Source organism: Struthio camelus, chromosome 9 (genome assembly GCF_040807025.1).
Source record: "Struthio camelus isolate bStrCam1 chromosome 9, bStrCam1.hap1, whole genome shotgun sequence".
NCBI classification, from domain to species: Eukaryota; Metazoa; Chordata; class Aves; order Struthioniformes; family Struthionidae; genus Struthio; species Struthio camelus.
In genome coordinates this window covers 15,037,165-15,054,607 of record NC_090950.1, presented here as the reverse complement: position 1 = coordinate 15,054,607, position 17,443 = coordinate 15,037,165, and the positions used below count along the sequence as shown (strand labels likewise).

The window sequence follows — 17,443 nt, the reverse complement described above, 5'->3', positions numbered from 1 at the left end:
ATAAATGGCCAATGAGGTAGCTATGAAATAATGGAGAAGGGGCTCTAGCCAGCTGCTGTTTTCCCAGAGTTTTCTTAAAATGTTGTATTTGTACATGAACAGTGTGTGGGCTTTTAATATCTACTTTGATTTTGTTGCTGTCATAGCTGGGTCTACAGGAGAGGAAAGCCATACTCATGTCTCTTCCTGCACATGTGTTGTCTAGCAAAAATCACACTACAAGCCAAAAATCATGAGCCAGTTGCTGTTGTAGGTAAGGTAAAAAAGCCAACCAAACAAAAAAACTCCTTGTATTTTTACTAACATTAATCTTATTTTCTTTATTTTCATTTGCTAGAGAAGAGTCAGAATTTTAAATAAAGTTATATGTATAGGGAGATTCCTGACACACTGAGGAGAGATAAAATTGGCAAATAAGAATATTAGTGAGGTATATACTTATACACACATACACACATATACATACTATACATTCATCATGTTTTTACTTTTCTATTGGCATATACAAAAAGAAAATTATAAGCAAACCTTGATTTACCTGTCAATAAACCACAGAAGACTACTCTCATATACTGACTGAAGAACACAGAGTTAAATTGATTTAACTAATTTTATTTTACAAATCTTAGACCTGAAAAGCGTTTTACATCTTGCAGCATGGAATGCAACTTTAGATCTCTTCAGTATTTCAATGTCAAAATACAGATTTTAAAGTGGAGAAATCAGTATTTGTAATTTCCAATAAATTGAATTCACTTTCGTAATTAATTCTTACACCAAAAGCTCAAATTCTAGACCGTCTGCCAAAATAGGCCCACACCAATCCTTTCTTTATTTTTCAAGCCTTACTTGTATCCATTTGATATTTCATGTACAGCAACAGGAAATATGTACAATTAAAGGCTTAACATCTACATTTGGCATTTGAATGTCAAATATAGCCAGCTAAAGATCATCATTTTGATGTCTCTAAAGGCTAGGGTATCATTACAGGGTAATCAAAATTACTAAATCATATTTCTGACAGGAAACACACAAGATAACTTCAAATAACTCTCCACAATGTTCTGTAAAATAACCTTTATGTGAATTTAAAAACAATCAAACCAACCAACCACCTACTCCGTTCCAAAAGTTCATCCTATTTTTTAATGGCATACACAATCTTTATTTTTGCACTTGCCTCTTTGAAAGGAAAACAAACCATTTTACCCATTTTGCATTCTAGAATTTAATATACTAGAAATAAATTGCACCACTGAAACATTTTATAATAGCAGAGTCAACATTTCTGTAATGTACAGGCACAGTATAGACTACCATTTTGCTAAAATAATGTCATTTAAGATACTAGTGGTAATATGAGAATTCAGTGCAAAAGATGTTATACACTTCTTTCCATTTTGTTTCAATGATGATCTTAACTACCTGGGAAGACTTCAGCCCTAGTGCGTTTGTAGCCCACTGCAGGGATAACGACAGTGAACCATTACACTGTACTTCCAAAAAGCCGCTTTTAAAAAAAAAAAAAAAAAAAAATCTCTGACCATATAGGAAACATGAACATGGAGGGCTACTTTCATTGCCCCATTTATGGGAAACTTGAGGGGAGAATAAGGACAAAAGAAATGATATGCAAATAGGGAAAGAAAAGACAACTTTCCACATATTCCTCACTTTGTATACCATTCAGTATGGGGCAGAACTAAGAACACAGTATATTTATGAAACAGGGAAAAATAATTGTTTAAGGAGAAAATAAACCTGGTTAAAAAACGCCATTCCTTCACATGGAAATGCCAAATGTAACTGAAAACATCCACACACACCTTACCAAAACTGATTAATGATGACAGATGATTTCTAACTTTTGAATTGTAATACTTACCAACATTCTCCAGACTCATTTTCTTTACAACCTTTACAATCGATTTACATGGAGTTACTCATTTTGACAAATTTTACCCTGTACAGGGGAGATTTATTTATTTAACTGAACACAAGTTTAGAAGTCTAATTCATAAAATAGCAGAGTCATGATATACAACATATTACAGTTTTGAGATGTGTTATAATGTAATAAGTATTTTTCTGTCTGGGATGTATAAAAATTAAATGTATACAGGTAGCAGAGATGGGCCCAAATTCTGCACTGATGTAAGCAAGATAAACTTCTTTCCACAGGAAATATTTACATATATATGTGTGTGTGTGTGTGTGTTTTTAATGTTTTGTGATTATGAGTGCATTTATCCATCATTTATGTTTATGTATACACAGATGTACAAGATATTTTATATACACAAAAGAGTACATGTATGTATATAAACTGTTATATAAGTTTTTATCTTTATATAACCCCCCTCACTTTTCCAAAACTTTAAAAGGGAGCACCCCAAATCAACAGCATTACAAACAAAATACTTTTGTCCTATTTTTAAAGCAATGAATATAGATGTTTTCATGTGGTTACAAAAAGTTACTTTGTTGTAGTACCTTTGTGTAATTATAAATGCAAAAGCATTTTAATACTATCTGAAACATCAAAAGCTCAGAAGAGTACTGGAATATACATTTCAGTAACCTCTGATCATCATCTTTGCTGTACCACAAAACACAGCGCAACGCAATTATCCGTTAGAACAGGAACACAGATCAACATGCAGAGGCACAGGGAAAAAAAAAATTCTTGCGGCCATCATATAAAATGCCGCTATGTATTTTCTAGACAATTATTCTTTGATTTGCAGTGGAATGAACTGTTTATAACGTTATTCCATTCCAAACTTTCCTTAAGTATAAGCATTCAGGACAAACTAGTTACACTGATAATCTGTTAGAATAGGCTGCTTATTTTAAAGAAAATACATATAGATTTTGGCTACAACTTACTTTAATTTGTATACTTTTCACAGATTAAAAGAAGAATGGAAAGTATTACTAGTGCATCGTCATTACCATAAACACATTTAATTCTGGATGGTATTTGGAGGAGCAAACGCTAAAGCAATTCACAACTGCATTGCTAATTCCACTGGTACTTGTTCATGAAAAAAACAGATAAGATGAAAGCATGAGCAGAACCAAATATTAAAAAAAACACCACCACAAAAAACACACAGCAGCACCCAACTGAGGCTTTGGATTAAAAAGTCGTAGCAATTTTTTAAAACCAAGAAAACAATTCAAATACATAAATGATAAAGTATCAACAGCTAAATTATTCAGGAAGGATCTATTGTCAAATTTAATCTGATTGTAAATCATCAGAAGCATAGTACTATTTACATTGTATGAATAAAATAATATTAGAAGTTTGTCATATGGTGAGCCATCTTTTAAAGACGCTGGACTCCGCTTCCTCTTAGTGTTCTCTGTTTCTGAGGCTATACGACTGGAGACATATGCCTCGTGTGACAGACTCATATAAAGAGAAACATTTGGAGGAAACTGAAGAAAAACTTCAGTTGGTGCGAGTTGTGAAGTCCTGTTATAAAGGCACATCTGTGAAACTTTTCTTCTCCAATATACATTTTTGGCATTCCCAAGTTTTCCAGACTCAGTTTCCTACTCTGCCTAGCAAAACTAGTTCCTCAGAATTTCATCTCACATTACTGGTTATTTGGCAATTCCCCCATTTTCCTCTTAATTTGTTTACTTTAAATAACTATTTATTTATTGGGGGAGAGGGCAGAGCAGTTCCAAAATCTAGGACACACAGGGCTTTGCGATTTAGGAGATCTAGAGTCAGTTATTTTCATCTGTCCCAGGTAAATGGCCTAAACTCCAAGTCTTTCTTTTTGGCCTGGTATTTCTCACGGCAGTGCAAACGCCCATTCCCCTGGGCAGTGAAGCAGCCTTGCTTCTTTACTGAAAAATTGATCGCTCTCTCATTTACTCTTAGCATCATTACTCCACTAAACTACTTTTCCCAATTTGTTTGTCAGCCCAGCTCCCTCTTCCCCATACTGCATTATATTTCCACAAGTTTTAATAGTCTCTGCTTTTGCCTGGGTTTTGTGGATTGAAGGAGACTACAGAAAATTTATGTTGGCTCTATCTTGCTGTTTCATTTCAATATTAAAATATTCAAATGCTTCTGTCCCTCATTTTTATATATCTTTTCCTCTTCCAGAATATTCAGCATCTTCGCTGCAATCTCCAATAAATCTAGCATTTTTAAAGCATTCAGTTTTCATGTAGTCAGATTTCTCATTTCACCTCCACATAAATTGTTACAAAACAGAAATGAAATAAATGAGCAATACTGCAACATCTTCAAGGAGATAACTAAGACAGGCCTTTCTGAAGTTATGATCTAAATATCTTTCACAGTTTGACTGCTTGAAGTCAGTATTGGCTAGTCTGTAGCCTAACTGCTTGTGAGCCTAAGCTCAACTTCCAATCTACAAAGGAGTCAAATGTCTTGTCTATATGTATTTAAGTTTTGCAACTAGTTAGCATAGTGCAGACTACCAGTTTACTCCCTTCCTTCATCTTTCCAGCCCTTGTTAGTTTAGATGCAATTCTAGACATGAAAAAGCGCTCCTTCTGTCATAGCTGCTTCTAGTCTTGTTCCGTTGTAGCCTTACCTAATTAAGGAGCCGATGCTATAGTAGCGTAAAGGTTTTTATGCAGTTGCAGCAACGTGTACACTACAGCTGTAATTGCCATAAGTAACAAGAGAAAAATGAATACAACAATAAAAACTTGTAGGCTTAGACCAATTTTAATGCTCATTTTGCAAGTGTACAAAGTTTAGGCTTCTAAGTCACTTCAAAAAAAACGCAAAATACATGCCTTAAAAATTTTGCTCACCTGTCACCAAGAAGAGACAACCATATCTAAATTGAGTTTCGACACAAGTCAAGCAGCACCAATAACACAGACGTATTTGCAGAAGAACTAAAATGAAATGTTAAATAACTTTATAAAGAACTTGAGGGAGGCTACCCTTCTGCATTGACACGAGTCTAAAGTAAATACTCTTTTGAACCTCGTGGGATAAGTTGTTGATGCACAATAACAACAAGCATATGCAACTGTTTCATATACAGCTACAAATATAATATTGTGATTATCTTAAAAGCAACAGCACAGATCTTGCAGAACTGAAGAATCAGTTAAATCTTCTTTTCCTTTCTCCAGAAAAAAGTTATGTTCTTGTCAAGAAAAAATATCCTTTGTAAAAACAACTATTCCCACTGTGCCTTTGTATAGTGTAACAAGTGATACACAGGCATCTCACAACTGTGAGGTAGTTAAAGAAAATGATAGTTATACCCTATACAAGAGTGAACAGATTTAACAATTATTATGAAAATCTTTACCATGATCTCAGCACATTTACACAGCAGCTTATTTCTAATAATTCCCTCACTGTCCTTTATACAAAAGGCAATTGAGAATAGTTACAATATATGAAATGGTAAATACAATAAATTAAACAAGCTAGTCAGCAAGACCAATCTCCCTCCTAATTATAGGACATCAGCAGAAAGTCTTAATATGTTCACCAACTAAAGTAAGCCTGCAACTCTTCCGGAGTAGTGAAGCAGGCAAGCTACTCTTGCTGCAACATAGTCGCTCCTATAGATTCTTGTAACTTCTGACCAGCTACTGAGGGACAACGTCCCCACCTGACTTCTAATGAAGTAGCTAGGAAAAATGCCCTTCTGAACATCTTCTTTCAGTGTGAATCAGTACTGTTACTGGTACATATTTGTACCTCCTGCCCTTTAAAAGAGGTTTCTATTAAAAAAAAAAAAAAAAGAATTGGCACTCTGTTTTAGTAAACAGTAAACACTATAAACACAAGTGCACATAAATATGGACTTCAGTATTTTCCTAAGAAAAATGCTTCTTGCAATTAGCAGCAATTTAAAGAGAAGATTGAATTACCTGGATTAAGCAATCACCTTTACATTTAATTGTTATTTCTTCCTGAAATTCATATGTAAAAAAATTGTACTTTTTTGAAATATATTGAATGAAATTCAAGTCAAAAATAGACCATTTATGGTACATTTAAAATTAAGATTTACTCTTAAATAATTATTTTTAGGGTAAATCTGTGACTAATAGTCACATAATGCTGCTATGGAGAATACATGTAGGAACTGCAGACCTGTACCTGCTTTTGGAAAGATCTAGCAGCTATTAATGTCTCTAGCTTTTACAGCTTGCAGAAGGTAACAAACCAGTTGTGCTATTTCCATCCTTTGGTCTTGATTGCAAACTCCATGAACTAATCCATAACTATTACAATGTAAAACACATTTCCTACAGTCTTGGAGACAGATAAATCCCATAACCCTTCTTCAATCTAAAGTCTTTATCATATGGAGATGGAAGTATAGGAAAAAATAGGTGTTTATAGCTATGATTGCTTTGACCTTTTTTATTCTAAAGGCTTTTTTGAAAGAAAGCCTTTATTTTCCACTTGATTTTGAACATTTCCAATTAATGCTTTTAGTTAGTTATGATTGGCCAAAGGAGATTAACCAAATCAGGAATCTCAGAATAACGTGCAAGAACATGAACACTGCTCGCTCGCCAATGGCGGCCTGGCAGAACGGGCTAAACCATTTCTGGGGAAAATGTACTTGCATGCCTCAAAACTGCAAGCAGGTCTAAATGACTCCACAGGAGAAGGTCAAAGAGACCATCAACAGGTTGCAGTTAATGAAGCCTTCATCTATTCAGAGTTCCTAGAAATGTTTAAAGGAAACCTTTCTAGGAATTGGAACAGAAAGTGAAACATATTTAGGTCGAACAGTGCAAGAGTCATTCAATCTGAAACTAAATAAAGCCCATGTAAATATGCCATTTTACATTTAAGTTGGGCACAGTTTGAATCAAATAGGTATGAACTCCTACCTGTTACACCTGTACATTCAGATACTTTTTGCTCTGCATCTGGCAAAATATATTTGCAAAAAAAAAAAAAAAAAGGAGTCAGGTAATAAAGTAGGGATTACAACACCTGTGCTTTATTTGAGAATTGCTACACAATTCCAGACTTGCATTTGCAATAGTACAGGAAGACATGAACATTATTATTTTGTTGTGTACATTCATAGGATCACGTCTGCACAGGATAGTAGCTCCCCTTTCACAGTGACAGACACTCCAAAAACATCAAGTCTCCTAACATGTCACTTGCAACAATTTTCGTCTAAGATAAATTTTCTGTCAAGCAGCCCAGGTCTATTACAAAACCCAGTTTCGGGCATTCAAATTCTCATTATCAATTGAGCAAGCTTCTGCCCTGAGCTTTGAAATTATATGCTTTGAATGATGGGCATATCTGAATTAAGGCTGAAAGACAGGAAAAAGTCTCCATCTCTTCTCTCAGAAGCATCGCTAAGGAGCAAAATGGATATGACTGTGGACCCGCCACCATACTATTTTCCTCAGGATTCATACTCATACGTTACACCTCTGGGAAAGAGGACATTAAAATTGGGCATTTCTTACAGCTCATTATGATGATTTAGAGAATGATCCCTTCTATTCATAGTGATTATTCTTTACATGCATCTGCATCAGACTCTGAAATCCAAGGGTGAAGTTATATGGCAAGGCTTAAAGCAATCTCATCAGGAACAATCAGTTAAAGGGGAAACCACCCCTCTCAAGTTCTCCTTTTTCCTCAGCTCTACTATTGTTCTCCTTTCATGGCTTTAGTGCTTTTTAATACTGTGGTGAATCAAGTCAACTAAACCAGCAAGAACTACTTTGCAAAAAAGTAGTTCTATTACTAGTTTAGTTTGCTGAAACAGGTCAAAGAGCCCAATAAGCACCACAGCCAATGCAAAGCAGGCGACGGGATTGTATATCCCGAAGTGCAGAGGGAGACAGGCATCAGCTTAGGGAAAAAAACAACAAACAAAAAAAACCCCCACACCTTTCAGTGGTGCAAAACAAAAGTTTCCAGTAGTTTAACTCACAGTAAAGTTGCACAAAATGGAGCAAAACTTTCTAACAAAAAGGAGGTTGTCTTCTCCATGAGCTTCCTTTTTTTTTTTCCCCTGAATTTTGTTCCTCTCCTCAGTCTATGAGGAGCCCACAAACCCACCAGTTGGGCCACTTGATGACTGATTTCTCACCAGCCTTGCCATAAAACTAGTCCCCTCCTCCCCTCCCAGAAGGGAGGAAGGTTTTCTGCCAGGTTTGGCTGCAGTCTCACAAGCAAATGAACTAACAAAATCTTGAGGTTGCCAAAAGAAGTCTTGGCCCTTGTGCTGTACGCCTCTTCCTGAAGTACAGGATTTGATGAAGAAGCATCATACAAGAGACCTCCTTAATGCTAGAATTCTCAAACACACAGTAGTTGTTTGACTGTTTCATTTAGACTGGTGTATTTCGCAGCACATCTAAATTCAAGCACAGAACAACTTAGTTTGGAACTTCAGTAAAGCCTTTGATTTAACTATTATATGACACTGAAGAGAAACTGCAAGCCTAACTATTCTCAGATTTGGAGCTCTAGTAAAAGAGTATCCTTAATTCACTGTGAATCTGGGGGACTTGGAGCTCCTCAGATTTAACAGACAAAAGCATATGATTTAAAAATATGAGTCTACAGCTAGTGAGCTCCAGAAAGTCCTTGCAAGAATAAAGCTGATGTTTGGTGGCATTTAAGTGTGGTTCTGGTTTTCAAGCTTTCTATCAGATGCACAGTTTAGATATTCCAAAGACTTTCAACTGCAAAGCCTAATATCCTGCCCTAAAGAAAATGACTTGCAAGAGAAAAATGTCTTCAGGCCAACATCAGAATGAAATTTTGGGCAATTTGGTTTGGGTGGGTGGGTGGGGAATATTACTGTTAATGGCAAGAAAAGATAAAACAGTTTGGTTAACAAACAAAAAGAAAACAGTGATTGCAGCACAGTACAACTGTGAAGACAACGGTAAACAGAAAGACAACCTTCTAGACTAATTAAAAAATATTTTGAGCGTTGCTATTAACAAGCATTTCAAGTGGCTGGAGAAGAAGGGAAAAAATGCCACTATTTTAAAATTCCATATATAGTAACTACAAAGCTGTTTCATTTTTCCCCTGCTTCACTTATATATTCAAAAAACATCAAGTCACTTCACCTAAGGGATTAGCTGGTGGTGGTGGGGAATCCAGCTGCCAAAGGCTTCCACTTAAGGTATCTGAAAAATATTTCAGAGAAATACAGGAGGAAGAGGGAATAAAAAGCTTGGGGAAAAAATTGTCTTTTCCTTTGGGGAATGCAAAAGTAGTTAAGTTTCATCAAAAAATCTGCTGCCTTAACACGGTCTCTGCTTTTCCTCTCAGTTACGCACATGCTTTATTCCAATATTAGGATCTTTCCTCATCTGTTTTGCCAGAGCTTGCACAACAAATAATAATAATAAAAGCTAAAGATATTTATTTTATCACAGACACTTACAGTGCAGGTGCTTTGGAGGCTAACTTCTGCCTTTATGCAGACCTGTGCATACAGATCAGAGGAAACAATACAAGAACAGGACAGGGAGAGACAGTGTGGAAGGGAGGGGTGCATGCTGAGAGGAAAGCAACACTGTCAGAGGGAATAAAGAATTTCTCTTGAGGATCAGAATCTTCAATTATGTGTGTGATACTTGCCATTTATTAACATGATTAAACAGGCAGACCTAGATAAGACCGCCACAAAGAGATTATTCCACTATTTAACAGAACAAAGGATGCTAGCTAAGTGTGAGACATAGCATTCCTTCCTAGATGGCTAAGACACTGACAGGTTTCACTTGAAGCAGTTTGTTTCCTCCTTCTTCCTTCAGGTTCAAGGTCCTTTTTTTTTTTTTTTTAAAACAGTTTCAGGTGTGGTCTATGCTTTAAATTTCTGCTGTTTTTTTTTGTTGGTGGTGGTAGAGAACCAAAACAACAGAACACAGACTCCCCTGCTATCTATATCAAAGTCCTAGAGTGCAATACATTGTTTTAATGTAAAGTTCTTTTCTAGGGAAGCTGCACCTCCTTTACCAGAGTCTGTGCATGTAACTAGCAACCTTTTGATTACCACGTCTTAGCTCAACTGTCTCACAACTCTCTTCTTGGATAACTCTTACACTCCTGAATTGTATAGGCCTCCAATCTAATGTCTGCCGAAAACTGCTTTCCTACATTCTTGTGTTGTCAGCATACTTTCAACACTGACTTCTTTCACTAATTCTTGAGATGTCTATTGCACTGGCCCCCAAAAGCTGATTACATATTCTAGCAATACACAGACACTCTCAATATATTTTTCCAAGTTCCCTTGCTGTCTATGTACATCTTTAACACCATCGGATGACTGGCAGGAACAGGAACACTGACGGAGCCATCACATTGTGCAGTCATTCTGTTATACTTGACTCCTATCTAGGTCTCCAATTACTCAGAAAAAGTTGTGCAGACAGATATGCCCTTTTTCCTCCATCAGCTATCAGCCGAGTACCACAGATTACTATGCTCCATGGAAAATTGTTTTTTCTTTCTGTGTTTCTTCAAACACTAGTTTGGTCTAGTCCAATCCAAATTTAATTTCTTGTTTTCTATGAAAAGGTACACCCCATAAGTGACATTTACCATGGTTGTACACACTGTACAGTTTTAATCTAATTTAGTGGAGCCCATCCAAAAACTGCAGACACTTTTACTTTGGTTTAATTTAGGCCGATTTCAGTTCAACATAGATTGATTTAGTTTAAATTTATTCCCGATCAAAACCAAGTAAATCATTACAATAAGTTTCCATACAGCAGTTTAGAGGAGCTTCAGCAAGCTTATTTAAAAACAGTTTTTAAATTACACTGGTGCATCTTCAGATGAGACCCTATATATCCTAGCACACTGTCTGTGATAAAATTCTGATCCTTTTCTAGTTTTGCCTACTACTTTTCTTTCTTTCTTCCCTCCCTTAAACACACTACTGCATATAGCTAATTAATTTTTTTGAGAACTGAACAAAAATGTAAGTGTGTGGTACAGCTAGTCAAGTCAATGTAAATAGAAGCATTCCTCATGAAAAGCCATCAGATACACAGAAAAAGAAATAAGGAAAGTGTGTTCTTTATTAATAAAGTCAACAGAAGAAGACGAAAAAGTTATCTCACTTACTTGAAGCAAGAAGAAGGGAAACAAGACGACAGATAGGAACTCTTAAAACTTATTTCTGGCAAAACAAAAGTAGAATTACTCCTGAGGTTTCCCAAGACAAACACTGGCAGGGATAGGTGACACACTACTCAAAGTAAGGCAAGCGATGAATATAACTAAATCCTTTTGTGGAAGGACAAGCACTGACAAGAATGAGTATGTAAACAACAGACGCTGAGGTACAGTAGGAAACTTTTACTTAACTAAGCACAAGGTAGCGGTGGCATGCTTACCTGAAACTCTTACACCTGCATGACCTGAAAATCTTTCTTGGTACACAGAGCTAGATCAAGTGTGGTACCTTTGAAAGAAGCCACAAATGTTAAAGCCAAGCAGGAAACTTGAAATACAACAGGAGATTCAACACTGTAATTCAGTGTGATACCACTGTTCATATACTAAAAATGAGCTAAGAGTGGACAAAAATCATCCTAGACAGAAGAAAAAAAATTGTCTCTAGGCTTCCAGTGATATAAGAAACCAAATAAATAGCAAATAATGGTAAAAAAAATAATTTACTAAAATTATGTTATTATCCTTAATGTCTTTTAACTGAAACCATTACGAATAAGTATTCCAGTGCACTTTCAAATAACGGCTCAAACCCTGCTGAAAAGGAATTTTATAAGGCTATACAACCTACTACAGTAGGCTTACAAACAAACGAGCTTTCCATATAATGAACACTTAGAGGACTCAGTATCAGTTATATCTCTACTTTATACTTCATAAGTTAACGTTGCTCAAGGTTGAGTATTCAGTATTGTTTGTGGAAAAGATTTAGAGAACTGAGTTTTCAGGGAAGAAAAAAGAAAAAAAAAAAGAGTATATTGTTCTAAGTGCAGCCTTCTGCAAAAAAAAAAAAACTTTGATCCACCAATAAAAAAAGCCCTGAACTACAAACACTTCAGCTAGAAATGAAAATGCTAGTGCAACGTATCACAAAAATTGCATTTCAGTTGCTGAATGCCCCAGTTTTCCTATATCAATTGGCTTCTTCTGTTGATTACATCTTCAATAACGCATCATGATCAAAGATTTCTCCAATCTCCCCAAAATTATATGGACAATATCTAGCAACTGTGTACAGCCAGAGGTGGTGCATCATGAAATAAGTGAGAGATACTACCAGGCATCCAAACTTTAACAAAACATAACGGCATTGATAAACCAAAATATTTTTGTTTTAGCCAAAAACATCTGACAATAAAATTCACATATAATTTCCCCAAATAAATTATTTCCACTTTCCAAGCAGTTATACTGTTTCCTGAGATATCTGAAGTAGGCATAATGGAAAGTGAATGAGATTTTCCTACGTATTTTAGGCTTAGTAAACATCCTTCTGGTAATAATTACTTAATACCCTATGACACCACTATCATGAAAATGTTCAATTATTTTGCAGGTACACTTTTTTAGCATAACAGAGCAATTCCTGAGCTGGTACAAAATGACTTGAAACTATGATGGTTTAAGAAAGACAACAACAAAAAATTACTGGTTTTATGCAAGTAAAATCCTCTAAACAGTTTATAACAAAACTGGCTTGTTTAAACCCTTCTAGCAAATGTTTTGTGCTCTTTTTTCTTTAAGGTGCCAAGCTTTGTTTGAAATGTCAAGTGAGACACTTGACTAGATACTGGTCCAGCAAGCAGTAACTGGTATGGCATCCTTCAGGTTTCAAATGCAAATAAAATATCATAACTTTGAAAAGGGTCTTTATCCTGTAGTCTTCAAGTCTTCAACTCCTTCCTTGGCTTCACAGAAATCCTTCCATCTCCCATAAATTTGATTTTAAGTAAAGATTCATCTTGTGAAAAATTGTTTCACATAACATGAAATTAATTTCAACTTATATTACTATAGTAATATCTGTTACAAATTTTCCTATTCCTCTGGCTTAATCACTTCAAATGGAAGTATCTGTTAATCAAATAGTTCCTATATCAAGTGTCATCATTTAAGATTTAAAAAGAAGCCCCATGATATAAAGGGAACATTTAGATAACTTTATAGCACAATTTTCCAAAATGGAGGAACAACCCTTGCAGGTTCAATAGAATCTGAAACTGCTGAAAAGCCATAAGCAGTAATCAGCCACCTAATGTTTCCTAAATTTGCATACAATTTTATTAACAATGCCCAGATAGTTGGTGGAAGATAGGAAGAAAAGACAGATGTTGCCCTAGCTCATGGAGATGAACACTTACAGAAGAAGTTAAAACAAACAAACACCCACTCCCAAACAAAAAAAACAAAACAAAAAACATAACCCTCCCCCCCAAAAAACAATCCACACACCCAAAAACTAATCTCATGGCAGTACAAGGGTGGTTTTTTTTTTTTTTTTTTAAAGAGAGAGAGAGAGCGCGAGAGCGAGTGAGCACGCACGTGAGTGCATGTATGCAGGCTAAAAAAAGGAAAGAAAGAAAATTTAGGACTTCTAAAGATCTGACTCATTTTTAAAAATCCTTTTTGCAATAAACAAATGATTTTTAACTGCTGTAGGTTCAGAATTTTTGTTTACAACTAAATAGGCTAGAAAACAACTTTATTTTTCCACAATAGTATGCTGTGCTTAGAATATTGATTAATCAGAAACTCATTTAAAATGTAAGTGAACAATAAACAATAGAAGCAGTAATGGATAAAGAACAAGAACAGTCATCAGAACTGTTTGCCTAGTTATGTACAGGACAGCTAGTTGAGCAAATACTCAGTGTATGTATTTGTTAAAAATATAGAATCTCTCTGCTAATCTCTGACCATATATACAAATCTGTAGTTACATATTTGGTAAAATACGGTTATTCTGGCTACTGTACGAATAGATCATATATGAAATATTGTATAGAAAAACATTAATTTTTGCATACAGATGGTGCATTTCTTTTATGGGTAAGTAGCTAAACATTTTACTAACATGACACAATCCTCCGCTTCATACAGCATTTGTTAAATGGTGACAGATGCTAGTATTAATTACACATTTAGTAGATCATTTTCCCATTATGTTCCTTTTGTTATCAGCCTCATCTTTCTAGTTATCAGCCTGTCCTATAAGCAGATTAAGCACCAGATTCTCTCCCCCCCCCCCCCGCCCATTCCTTCTTTGACCAAAATGAGTGGCTGCTTTTTTCTATACTAGCCTACCATCTGGATTCCTCTACCTTGCAATTTCTAAAACCTGTATTTATCATCCATTAGACAATTCACATGAGATGACTCAAGATAGCCACAAAAAACCTTCCAAAATAAAATTTCATGTTTAATGTTGGAAGTTATAGGTTTTATCACCCGCTTGATACTGACAAACAAAGTCTATTGTGGTTTGTAACAAACCTTGGCAAATTATAATTGGCATATCACAAATTGATTTGACATTTCAAGAGTGATTGAAGAAGATGCACAAAGAAAGATAGATGGAAAGGCATATGCTAAACAATTCTCCCTTCTTGATGGCAGTTCCATGACAGGAAATATTCCTATTCTATATAATTTTATACACACCCACCCAAAACAAATACTATCCACTGTTCTCACCAATTCTAGCAGGATTCCTAGTACACACAAGGATTTTACGGACAAGCGTGTTCTTTTTAAGTACGCTTATCATGGCGTGTAACACCTGACTGCTCCATAACAACTCGAAGCACTTTTTTAATAATTAAAAAAAAACCCCAATGTTCTTACATAATACCAGAACAAAGAATCAGTAAATGAAGATACCTCTTCTTTTTCAGTGCCCTTTTTTTGTCAGGGACACCCATATATATTAGCATAGCAGCAGCATACTGGAGAAAGGAGCAGGATGAAATTGAAAAATAAATGGCAAGGTCATTCATTTAGCAATAGTAATTTCTGCTGTTAAAATCTTATAAAATCAAAGTTGACAGAGAAAGATATTAGAACACTAATTGATCACAGGATGATCAAGAAGCACTAATGTGATTTCAGTAGAGAAAGTTCAATACAATCCTAATATTCAAGTCATATAGAATTTTTTCAGAAGACATAGGGAGGTAACAATGCCTTTGCACAATGCACTCATAAGAGTGCATCACTATTGCTGAGCAAAAAAAGTTCTAATAGGAAGAAATGGAGAGAAAAGACACTAGAGTGACCAGGAAATGGAGTCTATTTCTCAAGCAGAGACTGAAAAACAAACCAAACCATTGCTTGTTTAGTCAGACAAAACAGTATCAAAAGGACATAGTTACTAAAAAACACATTGCTAGCTAAACACAAGAGAAAAACGCTGTTTAAGCTAAAAGATGTCCATACGCTCAGGCTGTACATTAGTTGGTATAACTGCACTTCTAACCATCAGAGAAGTGGTAACGTGGAGCAGTTGTTTCATGAGGGGTAGCGAGGCAAAAAACCTAGCTGCCCTTGAAACTCATCAAGTAACCTCTGCTCTATGAAGATCTATTTTGTGTTTGGATGAAGCAGCAGGGACTAAGATTTGATAACTTAATAAGTCTCCTTCTGTTTTATATTCCTGCAGTGGAATTGGTGGGTGCCCACACAGGAGGAATACGTGGAATAGTTTCCCAGCATTTGTAAAGTTACAATCGCAACCTTAAAAAAAGCGACCTGACGAAAAAATTCCTTTTTGCCAATGGCGCAACAGGTCTCTTTTACACAGTTCAACTGTTTGAGCTGTATACTGCAAACACTCACTTATGGACCTGTACTTCTCAGCAGTCAACCTCTAGAAAAGTCATTTGCAATGAGCTACAAGGCTCCCTACTCCTCTTTAACCTTCTTCCCCCAGTGTCACTTATGTAGAAAACAGCTGGTATCTTCCTAACTTCTCAATGGGCATGCATACGTTCAGTACTCACTAGCAAATATTTATTTAGAAAGTCCTGATTAACAGCTGTGTATTTGAAATGCAATTGGATTTGCCTCTGGGATGGAAGAAATCTCTAAAAAAAGAAAGTTATCGTCAGAGTCTGTAGAAACTCCTGGTAACCCTTTGGCCACAAATACATCCAAACAGACCAGCGGATGTATTTCCAGACCTCCTCTTCTCTCCTCCTCCCCCCACTTTTTTTTTTTTTTTTTTAAAAACTTCTTCAAACTACTGTTATAATTTCATCAGTTAAGATTGTTCAGAGTAGCCTGCACTTCTGTTTCCCATATCTTGTTCACGGGTAGCAGGAGCAACAGCCTTGCTTTCTGTCTTTCAGGTGTCCTGGTTTCCTCTAGATTACAGAGTTCGATACGAACAAACACGCTGAAGCACAGCTTGCCACTATTGCAATTGACAATATCAAGAAGAATAAACAAACATATGTTCTGATGTATTTTTGCAATAATAACATAATTCACATGCTTACAAGCTGAGAATGTGCATGCATGCACTACCATACCTTAGGGACCCTTTTCGCCTCCTGTATATGCTTTGACTGTTGTTCTGCATCTAGCCTCAGCAAACTTTTAAGTGTAAGTTTAATTCTGCTCTCAGAGATGTCCTTTCTTCTAATTTAGAGCAGTCCCAAATAATTTATTTTTAATTATGCAATACCCAGCAATTTAGGCCTACTGTACTGATCATGAGGCAGTAGCCAGACTTTAAAAATACCTTCCGGAAGACATCCCTAACATATCAGGTTGCATGACGGAAAAAAGATGTCAGTTTGCTACAGTGAAAAAGAGACATTTCACAGGGTTTGTTTGAAAACAAAGCCTGCTGCAGTTATGCTGCTATATACCTGTTTCTTCAGATACGGCCTCCTTGTCCAACGCAATGTTTTGTCCTAACAAATTTTGAAGGCCTTCTGTATTTGTACAGGATTTCTGGTTCTGTGATACCTTGATTTGTTAGTCCATAGATATTTGGACATCCTGTTCATGATTCAGGTATATGCACTCTGTACAACACACGCCCATGAAATTAATACTTTTGTTCTGAAAGAGTTGAATTTACAGCTCATACAGAGCCCAAGTAGACAATTCACAGTAGGGACACATGCTCAGAAATATGGGAGCCTTCACACAAATCCACCATGCAGCTACAAACTCCCTTTTTAAATAGACAATGGACTGTTTTGAAACCACTGATTTAGAAGAATGGGAGTATTCAAAATAGCGAAGTTTACAATTCATCTAACTATGTGTAAGGTTGAAGGCTTAGACTGTAAGGTCTTTCAGGCAATGACTATCATTTCGTGGGAGACTGCAGAATAGCATACTGGGAATGTGAACCAACAACTGAGAATCATAGATGGTACCACAGTACAGCTAGACATATTCTGCACAATATATAACTTGGCA

The 17,443-nt window shown here is 35.9% G+C and overlaps 1 protein-coding gene across 1 annotated transcript in view; it reads right to left on the bottom strand.

The window, feature by feature from the left end:
* Positions 1-17,443, bottom strand: part of FBXO36 (F-box protein 36) — a 30,522-nt gene that overhangs the window by 10,758 nt on the left and 2,321 nt on the right. The window lies entirely within an intron of this gene.